This window comes from Dipodomys ordii, unplaced genomic scaffold (genome assembly GCF_000151885.1).
Source record: "Dipodomys ordii isolate 6190 unplaced genomic scaffold, Dord_2.0 Scaffold43, whole genome shotgun sequence".
Lineage (NCBI taxonomy): Eukaryota > Metazoa > Chordata > Mammalia > Rodentia > Heteromyidae > Dipodomys > Dipodomys ordii.
The window spans coordinates 5,106,702-5,116,620 of record NW_012267259.1 but is presented as its reverse complement, the minus strand read 5'-3'; the positions used below and the strand labels follow the sequence as shown (position 1 = coordinate 5,116,620).

The 9,919-nt window shown below is 36.9% G+C and overlaps 1 pseudogene; it reads left to right on the top strand.

Annotated features, from left to right (window-relative positions):
• Positions 1–584: 584 nt before the first annotated feature.
• Positions 585–9,919, top strand: part of LOC105987584 — a 13,128-nt pseudogene continuing 3,793 nt past the window's right edge.

Sequence of the window (9,919 nt, the reverse complement as noted above, 5' to 3'; positions counted from 1 at the left end):
AGAAAACCATGAGACTTTTTAAAAAGAGAAAATGTAGAGCATGACTGGAATTTGCACAAAATTCATTGTTTTTCCAACTGGATTTTAATTTCTAATTGACCTTTTAACTTAATCTCAAATAATCTTCTCTGAAGTCTAAATTGAGAGGAAATAAACCATTGGAGTTAGATATGCCCATGTTTAAATTAGGCAATGCCAATTACTGACAGAGGCTACATAATTAACCTCTCTGAGCCTTGGTTTTCTCACTATGGAAGGCAGATAGTCATTCCCACCTCACAGGATGGCTCTGGAAAGCATCGAGGGGACCATGTCAGATGCGTAGAAGAGCACCCTGCACAAGGCAGATGTAGATGGACTCCACTGGCCCGACTCAGCTATTCACTCTCTCTACCTCTGTGTTCTTTCCCGTGTGACTACATTTCCTGTAATTATGGAGCTGAGTCCATTTCCCCTGCCTTCCTTTCCAGTGCAGTCATGTGACAGGCATTGTCAAATGGGATATTCTCAGGGTCTGGAAGAGCACAGGTGTTTTCGCCTCCCATTCTCTGCTTCACCATTGTCCATCATGAGAACAGTTGGAGATGACACAAGGAGGAGCCAGGCTGCCCTCGCATCACAGCACGAACCTAGTGTCCTCCGATGGCTATACTGCACAGACTGCAGGCCGCAGTCCTTACCCTACATCCCTGGCCAGCCCTGATTGTTTAATCCATCGCATCCTGGGGGCGATTTGCTGCACTGTCCATTGTGACAATAAATAATGGATAGAGCCATGGAAAATTATGGGCCTGAATTTGTGGTGGTGATCCTTTTATGGGTGTATGGCTTATTCCCCCAGAGGGATATATGCCTCTTTATATGCCTCTTTTTTGTAGGTACTCGATAAGTATTTTCCAACAAATAATAATGTATTTGTTCATGAGTGGAATGAGTTGTGGACTTTTCTTAGCCATTTTTGAGCCTATTTCTCAAATGTTACTTTGTTTTGTTTTGTTTTGTCTTGTCTTGAGACAGTATTATTACCGTGCAGCCCAGGATTCCTGGACTCCTGACCCTCTAGCTTAGCTTTTGGAGTGCTGGGATTACAAGCATGCACTATCACATCCAACTCTTATTTTTGAATTGTGGGATACCAAATAGATTTAACTAACATCTCTGAGGTCATTTCCTTAGCTATATATCTATATATCTATCTCTATCTATATATGTACATATATATATATATATATATAGATAGATAGATAAATAGATACTGACAACAGCAATTTTATTACATTGTCAACTAAGGTAAAGAAAGCATAAAATACAGAGTAGGCATTCATAGAAGCAAAAATGTTAGTGGTGCAAGCAGGGGAGTCTTTGCTTTATTTGTGGCTAGGGAGTGATGTATTAAAATAGCTTGTAAAATTAATAAGCATTCATGAGTGGATGATGGGAGAGAGCACGTCAGCTGACTCAACAGGGTAGCAGGTGCACTCACTGAGATTGTCTCCATGTCAATTCCTCCCAACTTCTCTTCCATCTTTACTCCACTCTTATCCCCAGCACCCCAATGTCTTCTGTGGTCTTTTCACAGTCTGCATCCCTTCCATGGAACTTTCTTCTGAGTGGAAAATGCCCCATGTATCCACTTTCTTGCCCTTGCCTCATTTAACCCCCTCCTTTCCAAATGCAGTTTTCCTTTCTGCTCAATCTAGAACATGGCAGAGGCTGATTGTGGGTTTATATGGCTTTTCTGGTAGTTAAAAAACAGGTCATCAGATTTACTGACTTAATTATTTTTAAGCGTGGTTAGCATTAACCACATGTACCTTGTTCTGTAACACATCTCCAAGACTTTTTCATCTTGCAAAACTCGAACTCTATATACTGGTAGAACAACTTCCCATTTAGTTCAAATGCTGAGAAGGCCTTTAGCTTACAGTGGCAGGCAGGGAGCAGGGGCGGTCTGGTTGGTTAGCTGGGCCTTTGCTTATCTCTCTGAAAGTTCTCCCCTATGGATGGATACTTGTAAATGCTGACTCTGCTTCTATACTCAGCAGGCTCTGCCTAGCAATTAGAGTTCAAAATGGCCTCCACCAACCAGTGCGGTTACCTCAAAAACAACTGGTTGCCAAGACTTTGATCTGGATAAGGACTTTGTAAGGGTGGAGACATTTTCATTTGAAGGCAATTTAGATTTCTGGCCCCAATGTGGAATTGTTTTGAATGTAGGCAAGGGACATGATTAATTGTTAATTTTCCTTTTCTGTTTTCCCTATATCTTTTTTCCTTTTTTTTTTGTTGGTCATGGTGCTTGAACTCTGGGCCTGGGTGCTGTTCGTCAGCCCTTCAGCTCAAGGCTAGCGCTCTACCACTTGAGCCACAGCACCACTTCTGCCTTTTTCTGCTTAAGTGGTGCTGAGGAATCGAACCCAGGGCCTCATGCATGCAAGGCAAGCACTCTACCCCTGAGCCACCTTCTCAGCCCATATTTTTCCTTTATTTTATGAATGTTCCTCCTTTTCACCTGTTTCTTCAGTCTTAAATGTAAGACATTTCTTATATTCAATAATGTTTTTCTTACTCTCAATTATGCTTTTCTCATAGGTGGAAGCTAAGATTAGGTTTAAATGAGGAGATTCCAAGGGTGAAAATATTCACCTTGGTTTGTATTAAACTTCCCAAGTTGGTGCAATCCCTCCACTGTACCTTTTTGAGTAAGTTGTAGGTGACATGGACAAGGGGGGTGTCTTAGTCTGTTTTCTGTTGTTATGACAAAATAGTCGAGACAAGACACTTTATGAAGAAAAGAGGCTTATTTAGCTCACAGCCCCGAAGCATGGTGCCAGCATTTTTATTGATTCCCAATAAGAGGTTTAACTTATGACAACTCCTGGCAGAAGATGGCAGGTAGATGTGTGAGAGATCAACACGGTGGAGGTGGTAGACCTGGTGGTGGTGCTTTGGATTTCCTTTAACACAATCCATTCTTATCATAGATAATCCACACATGAGAGATTTAAGTCATTTTCTTTTTTTTTAAATAATTTTAATGGTTATTTTTCCTTTTATTTTATTAATCTTATGTGGTACCAAGGAATTGAACCTAGGGCCTCATGCATGCTAAGCAAACACTTAACCACTAAGCCATATTCCCTGCCTGATTTAAGTCATTTTCATGAAATGAAACCTAGTCTCAAGATAATCAATCTTAGTCTCTTGAGAAAGAAAATCATCAGTTTGTGAAGAAGTCCTATGACTGTACATGTGAAGGCTGCATCATCTCTTAATCCTGTCAATTAAATTTCAACTTGAGTTTTGGTAAGGATAAACCATATTCAAACAATAGTAGGGAGGGAGGAAGAGAGTGCATATAATCCTTAATTCTTTATGAACAACTGGCCATAAAAATTTGCTAAAATTGATGACATAAGAGAACATTTGGTGATAGATACTCTGAAGTGTGTCTTAAATAGTCTGCATTGTTATTACTTTTTATTAGCTTAAAAATAACAGCCAACATCATCACAAAAGGATAGTCCTGGGTTGGCACACTACTCCAATAAATTATGATTATACATCTGCATATTTTATTCTTGAGCATATGTTATGATGGAAAGTTTATAGAAATGTGATGTGCAGACACAAGAGCACAAGAAAGAGAGCAGGCTCCAAAAGAAAGATCAAAGAAACATTTAAGTCAATCGCATCTGTGATCCAGTACACTGATATTTCTATTTATGCATCAACTCCCCAGACAGTGATTTGTGCTTTTGCTGGGTGCATGAAGATGTATGGTTGGGAAAGGCTGTAAAAAATTTTTTTTGAGGAAACTTTCTACATTCCAAGTCATAACAAACCTGTGTTTTGGCAAGCAGAATGAGTAAATTTGTCTACATAATTAAGAGAAAATGCTCACAAATCATCAAGATATACAGGGGTTGGCAGCCTGTGCATTCTTAAAGTTGTTTTTTTTCAGAAACATATTTATTTATTCTCAAAGGGAAAGAAAAGTCTAAGGGATAACATTGCCAAAACTGAGAGAAGGTTAGGCTAGGAGTTTTCTCTGCCTACAGTGGAAATGACTTCTCCATCTGCATTCAACATGTTCTGTGTTCTGCTTCAACACTAAACTGTTAGTCAGGAGAGAAAGTGTGAGAGAAAAATTTCTTCTAAGTGATGACTCACAGTTGGAAAAAAGACATGTAAATGTTATTGACAATAACATCATTACTGTTCTGCCCCCAAATAAATATAGGTATGGGGAGAATAGCCCATTATTAAGAGAAATTAACATTGCATCAAGATTCTTCTTAAAACTCACACTGCCTTTCAGAACACCGTTCTGTCTGCTAAAGAGACTTTCACAGAATCTGGCATTAAAGAGTCTTTAACACAATCTTGGAGTGTACTGGAAGGTGGCATTTCCATCCATAACAACTTTGTGAATGATTTTAATTCCATGTTTTTGGTTTTTGTTTCTGAAACCATTGTATAATTAGGGAAAGATTTGCAAAGAAGTCTGAGCAATGTATATTCCTTGCTCATTTTTGCATGTGCTTTATCAGTCTGACTCTCCCCCTTAAATTCAAACACATATTATTTCTGTCTTTTTCTTTGTGAACCATTTGAGAGTAATTTTCAGATATGCTGCTTATTACTTTCAAAGGCTTTAGGGTGTGTGTGGATATTGCCTTACCAAGGCTGTTGCATATTAACACAACCCACTGATCCAAACCAGAGTTACATGGAAGGATGCACACATGCAGTATAATCCACAGGGTTATATCATTCAGATTTCTAATTGTCCTACCGATATTCAGCATCATCTTCAGATCAGTTCATTTCCTTGATTATGAAGCTGCTTTTGTTTCCCTCCATTTAGAATAGCTACTGAGTTTTTTTCAAATTGTACAAAGGAGCTGCTATTTAACAAAGCAGTTTATAAATACAATATATCTCTATCAATGATGGTTTTAACATTGTTTCTGAAAAGAGTTGGTCAGATATGTTGAAGAATATCACTCAGTTTGGATTGATCTGCTATTTTCTCATGCATATATGTAAGAAGCACTTCAGATATAATATTGTATTCTGTAGCATTTAAGTAGAACCTCCAATGTCACATTTGTGGTGATGTTAATCTGTATTATTTACTTAAGATAGCATTTTTAAGGGTTCTCCACTGCAAAGTTCATTAACAAATATTTTGTATTTTGTTAATAAAATAATAATTTCTAAGTATTACTTAGAATTCATCAATGAGGTAGTAATACACACTCACAATGTCCTAATTTACTTAATAGGTTATACCCAGTCATGTTTATCATCTATTCTGATGCTTAAATTTTCCCAGTTTTGGCCAGTTAGAATTCTTTTAACTTAACTTTGGTGTCATTTAGACATGCCCCATCTTTCCAATAGCCCTGTTATACTTTTTTTTTTTTCAAAAGGCTGCTCAGGTTCAATTTTTAATCTACTACCTCAATCTATAAAACCAAGGCTTTATCCAAGTAGTCTTCATTATTCTTAATGGTGAATGGTCTTTAAAACTACAAGATATGGGGGGCACCTTATCTTTCCATTTTTGTGGATCTAGTTTGACAATTCCTGTATGGGCTTTTGTGTGTGTACCTACTCAGTGGTTTGTCTCGTCTCTAGATCAGCAAAATTAGGACAACCTGGGAACTTTACAGAAACACAGATTTTCAGACTTCATGCCAGATCTGTTGAACTAGACACTGAAGATGGGGCCTTTGCTTTTATAACAAGCTTTCCAAATGAAGTCAAGCTGGAAACAGTGGTACCACTTTCCACCCTTGGGACTAATTAAGGTTGCCAAAAGTCTTTAGATGTTTAGTGAATTTGTCTGTAAAAAGAAGATAGTGTTACTTTCTTCTAGCAAGACGGTAAGTATTAAGTTAACTAAATTGTAAAATGCTCTTCCTACTGCATTTGGCCAATAGTAAGTGCCTCATAAAGGTAGCTGTTTTAGTTTTGTATTAGACACTATAATGTTAGCTATTGCAAGCAAACACTGTATTACTATATGGCTTGAGACACCATAACAAACCCTATGGTGTGTATGGCACATTCATATCCAAAAGGGAAATACACACACACACACACACACACACACACACACAACTTAATTGACTCCTTAGAAGTCACAATTTCTCTTTGATTTTTTGTATTTTTGTTTAATTCTTTTGCTACACCAAGGAGTTATGGTGGCGGTGTAATAATTCAAAGCACTTAATTAATAAAGGTAGTCAGAAAGTCCCTTCCTTTAGAAAACCGTTTTTGAACTACAATGGATGAGAATTCAACCTTAGTTGTCAGGAAGTTCAGATTTATAGCCTTTGCTACTAACCAGTCAAAACCTCCTTGAATTTATGCTTTCCCCTGGCAGCCATTCACAATTACCCACAGGGCATCTATGGTACCGCTCTGTATGCAAGCACAGGTAGCTCTGAAACAACCTGCAGAAAGAACAGACTGAGTTCCAGGTGTTATTGGGGCTGATGTCTATGGCTGCATTTCTTGCCTCATTTGCACTTTACTTTTCTCCAATAAGTTTACATTAATTTAAGGTTTTGTGGAGCATCTTTTTAGGTCATTTTTATTAGTTGCAGAAAGTGAGTGGTGCTGTAAATATTGTCATGTTTAGAGGGCAATAACTTAGGGAGGTTCAGCCTCCTCTGTAAACAAATTTTACTTGCAAACTGTCTTGCCGACAACTTTGGTCCCCAAGTTGATCTACATTTTTCTTCATAAATAAGAAGCCTGGAAAGATGTTTGGAATGTATATGCTATTAAAGTCTAATTTAAGGTACTGGACCATTATAAATTCTGGAGTTTTATTTGCCACATTTTATGTTTGCTGCTAGATTGTTTAACAATCTAGTTTGAATCAATCAAATGTTGAACGAAGGGTGTGGCATTAGAGACTATCTAAGTATGAAGTGTCAGTCTTGAACTTTGGATATAGTGTCCATTTTGGCCATAGCTGGCACTAGGTAAGATTATGACACACATAAAACTTATTACTCCAGGCTCTAGTCTCTGCTCTCTGTATGAACCCAGAGGATCCATGCTCGCTCTACTTCCCCCCCCCCCCATCGAAAAGATCAGGAATGGCTTCATATTCTGATTCTTGAAGAGAAGATACCAGAAAATATCTTAATGGTTGTTGAGTTATATTACTATTACTTTCAACTTAAGTAATAGGATTTTATAATAATTTCTTTGCTGTGAAATATAATTTTCCATTTTATGGTCTTTTTCCTCTTGATTAAACATTAATGTGCAAGAGCTTCAATCAAACATTGGTGAACTGAACCATATATTACCATTTCTACTGATGAGACACCAAAGAACTTTCCTGCCACATAGCTGACATAGCTGGGGACTTAAACTTGAGACTGTGGATTGTTTTCTTAACTCATACTATCCTTTTGTCTAAGAATATTTGTAACATATCAAGAATAATTTAAGAAATGCCTGGATAAACACCTCCAGATGTAAGTCATTTTTATATATTGTTGTATTTGCTTTAGTTTTTTCCATGTTTTTAATTAGTGAGTATTAACTGTACAGTAAGAGGATTTTTATTGTGACTGTTCTGCACATGCATAGTCATATGTAACTCCTATTACTCTTTTTTATCCCTCCCATATCTCCCTTTGACTCTTTTTCTGCAAGTTTAAAATCTAAGTTTTATTATGATTTTCTTTTCTTTTTTTTTTGGGTCCGGTCGTGGGGCCTAAACTCTGGGCTTGGGCGCTGTCCCTCAGCTCTTCAGCTCAAGACTAGTGCTCTACCACTTGAGCCACAGTGCCACTTCCGGCTTTTTTCTTTTTGCTTATGTGGTGCTGAGGAATTGAACTCAGGGCCTCTGGCATGCAAGGCAAGCACTCTACCACTGAGCTACCTTCCCAGCCCCTATTATGATTTTCATAAAGCATATTCTATTCCATCAACCTTCTTTTTTCTCCTCTCACCTACCTTTGGTTTCTCTCTCCATTCATGTACTTTTTTTCTTTAGATATAGCTTCTGTATATAAGAGGAAATGTGATATTCACCTTTTAGAGTCTGGCTTATTTTGCTTAACATGATGATCTCCAGTTCCATCTATTTTCCTACAAATACCATCATTTCTCTCTCTCTCTCTCTCTCTCTCTCTCTCTTGCCACTGGGACTTAAACTCAGAGCCTTATCATTTTTGCTCAAGGCTGGTACTCTACCACTTGAACCACAGCTCTACTTCTGGCTTTTTGCTAGTTGATTGGAGATAAAAGTATGGGCTTTCCTGCTCAGGCTGGCTTCAAACCTCAATCCTTAGCACTCAGTTTCCTGTGTAGCTGGGATTAAAGGCATCTGGCAAATTTATTCTCCTTTATAGCTGAATATAGCTTTATAGTTAAATAATGTTTCATTGTATATAAGTACCACATATTATATATCAGTTCATTTGTTGATGAGGATGATTTCATAACTGGGGTACTGTGAATATTAGGCTGAAATCTGTAGAAAGGTAAAATTCTGAGCTAAAGTTTGGTCATTCTTAGATCCTCTATCCTGAAATGGAAAGTAGATGATTTCTACTCCAGGCTTATCCTAACCTGCAGAAGATTACTTTCCTCTCCTATGGCTGACAAGGGGATCATTACACAAAAACGTTGTGGAAGGGCTTGGAACTTTGAGGTGAAGAAGAAATATAGTGGAGTGGCAGAAAAGAGAAAACAGGGAAAAGAGGTCAGAAAGATGCGTCTAAAGACGATTTTTCTTTGGGAGAGCCAGGTTACCATCACTCAGGATATTGTCTTCATAATACTCTTCTGTTTTTGAGAGACTAGGTAGTATTTAATGATACTGAAAAGTAGAACATAGGAATCAATTTCACAACTCTATTCTTCACTTATTTTAATTGTCTTCAGTTACATATATTAAAAATAATTACATATAAAGAAAAGGAATTGGTAAATTTAAATAATAACTAATTTAATGGGGCTGAGAAGGTTAATTTTATGTTAAGTCATTTTCCATTTGCCTCTGATAATTAGTTCAATGATACTGATGTTCCTTGCAAATTATATAAAATAAATGGGCTTGAAAGATACTAAGTCCAAATTAAAAATAAGATAAAATATGTTCTTACATAACAGTGGGAATTATATGTTAGATTTGGAAAGGAGGAAAAGAAGGCTGATTATGTGCAGACTTTGATTTCAGTATTATTAACTTCTATATATTTATAAGTTGATGGAAAACAACATTGCAAGAAGGTAGTTTGTTAAGCTTGATATATTTCATTTAAAATATTACATAGGCTATTTCAGTATGAGGTCTATAAAATTTTGTTAAGTGAAGTAAGTCATGCCCAGAGAGACAAAGAATGTGTGTTTTCCCTTCTATGTGGAAGCCAGATTTCACTTATAAACTTATATGTAAATACATTGGGTGGCATGTAAGTATATACAAATGTACTAACTGAAACTTGGTAGATTCAAGGGAAAACTCAGGGTTATTCCTTAGAAAGACAAAGTCATAGTTCAGCAAAATAAAACACCAGGAAGAGAGTACTCAAAAAAGGATGGGTGGGGTCAAAGGGAAAAGGGTAAATAAATGAAAAGAGGAGAAAAATGGAGATAAGATCAATGTATAACATTGTACAAAATTAAGAGTAAGTTGGTTTGGGAGGTAGAGGTGAGAATGTTGAAAGTGTTGACATTGATTAGGATTTATTATATTCATTAACCACATTGTTAAATGGCAACTCCTTTGTACAACTACATAAAAATAATTTAAAAAATTAGGAAATCTCTGAAGAAGAAGGAAAGATGGCCAATAAACACATGAAGAAATGTTCAACATCCCTAGCCATAAAAGAAATGCAAATCAAAACAACATTGAGATATCACCTCACCCCAG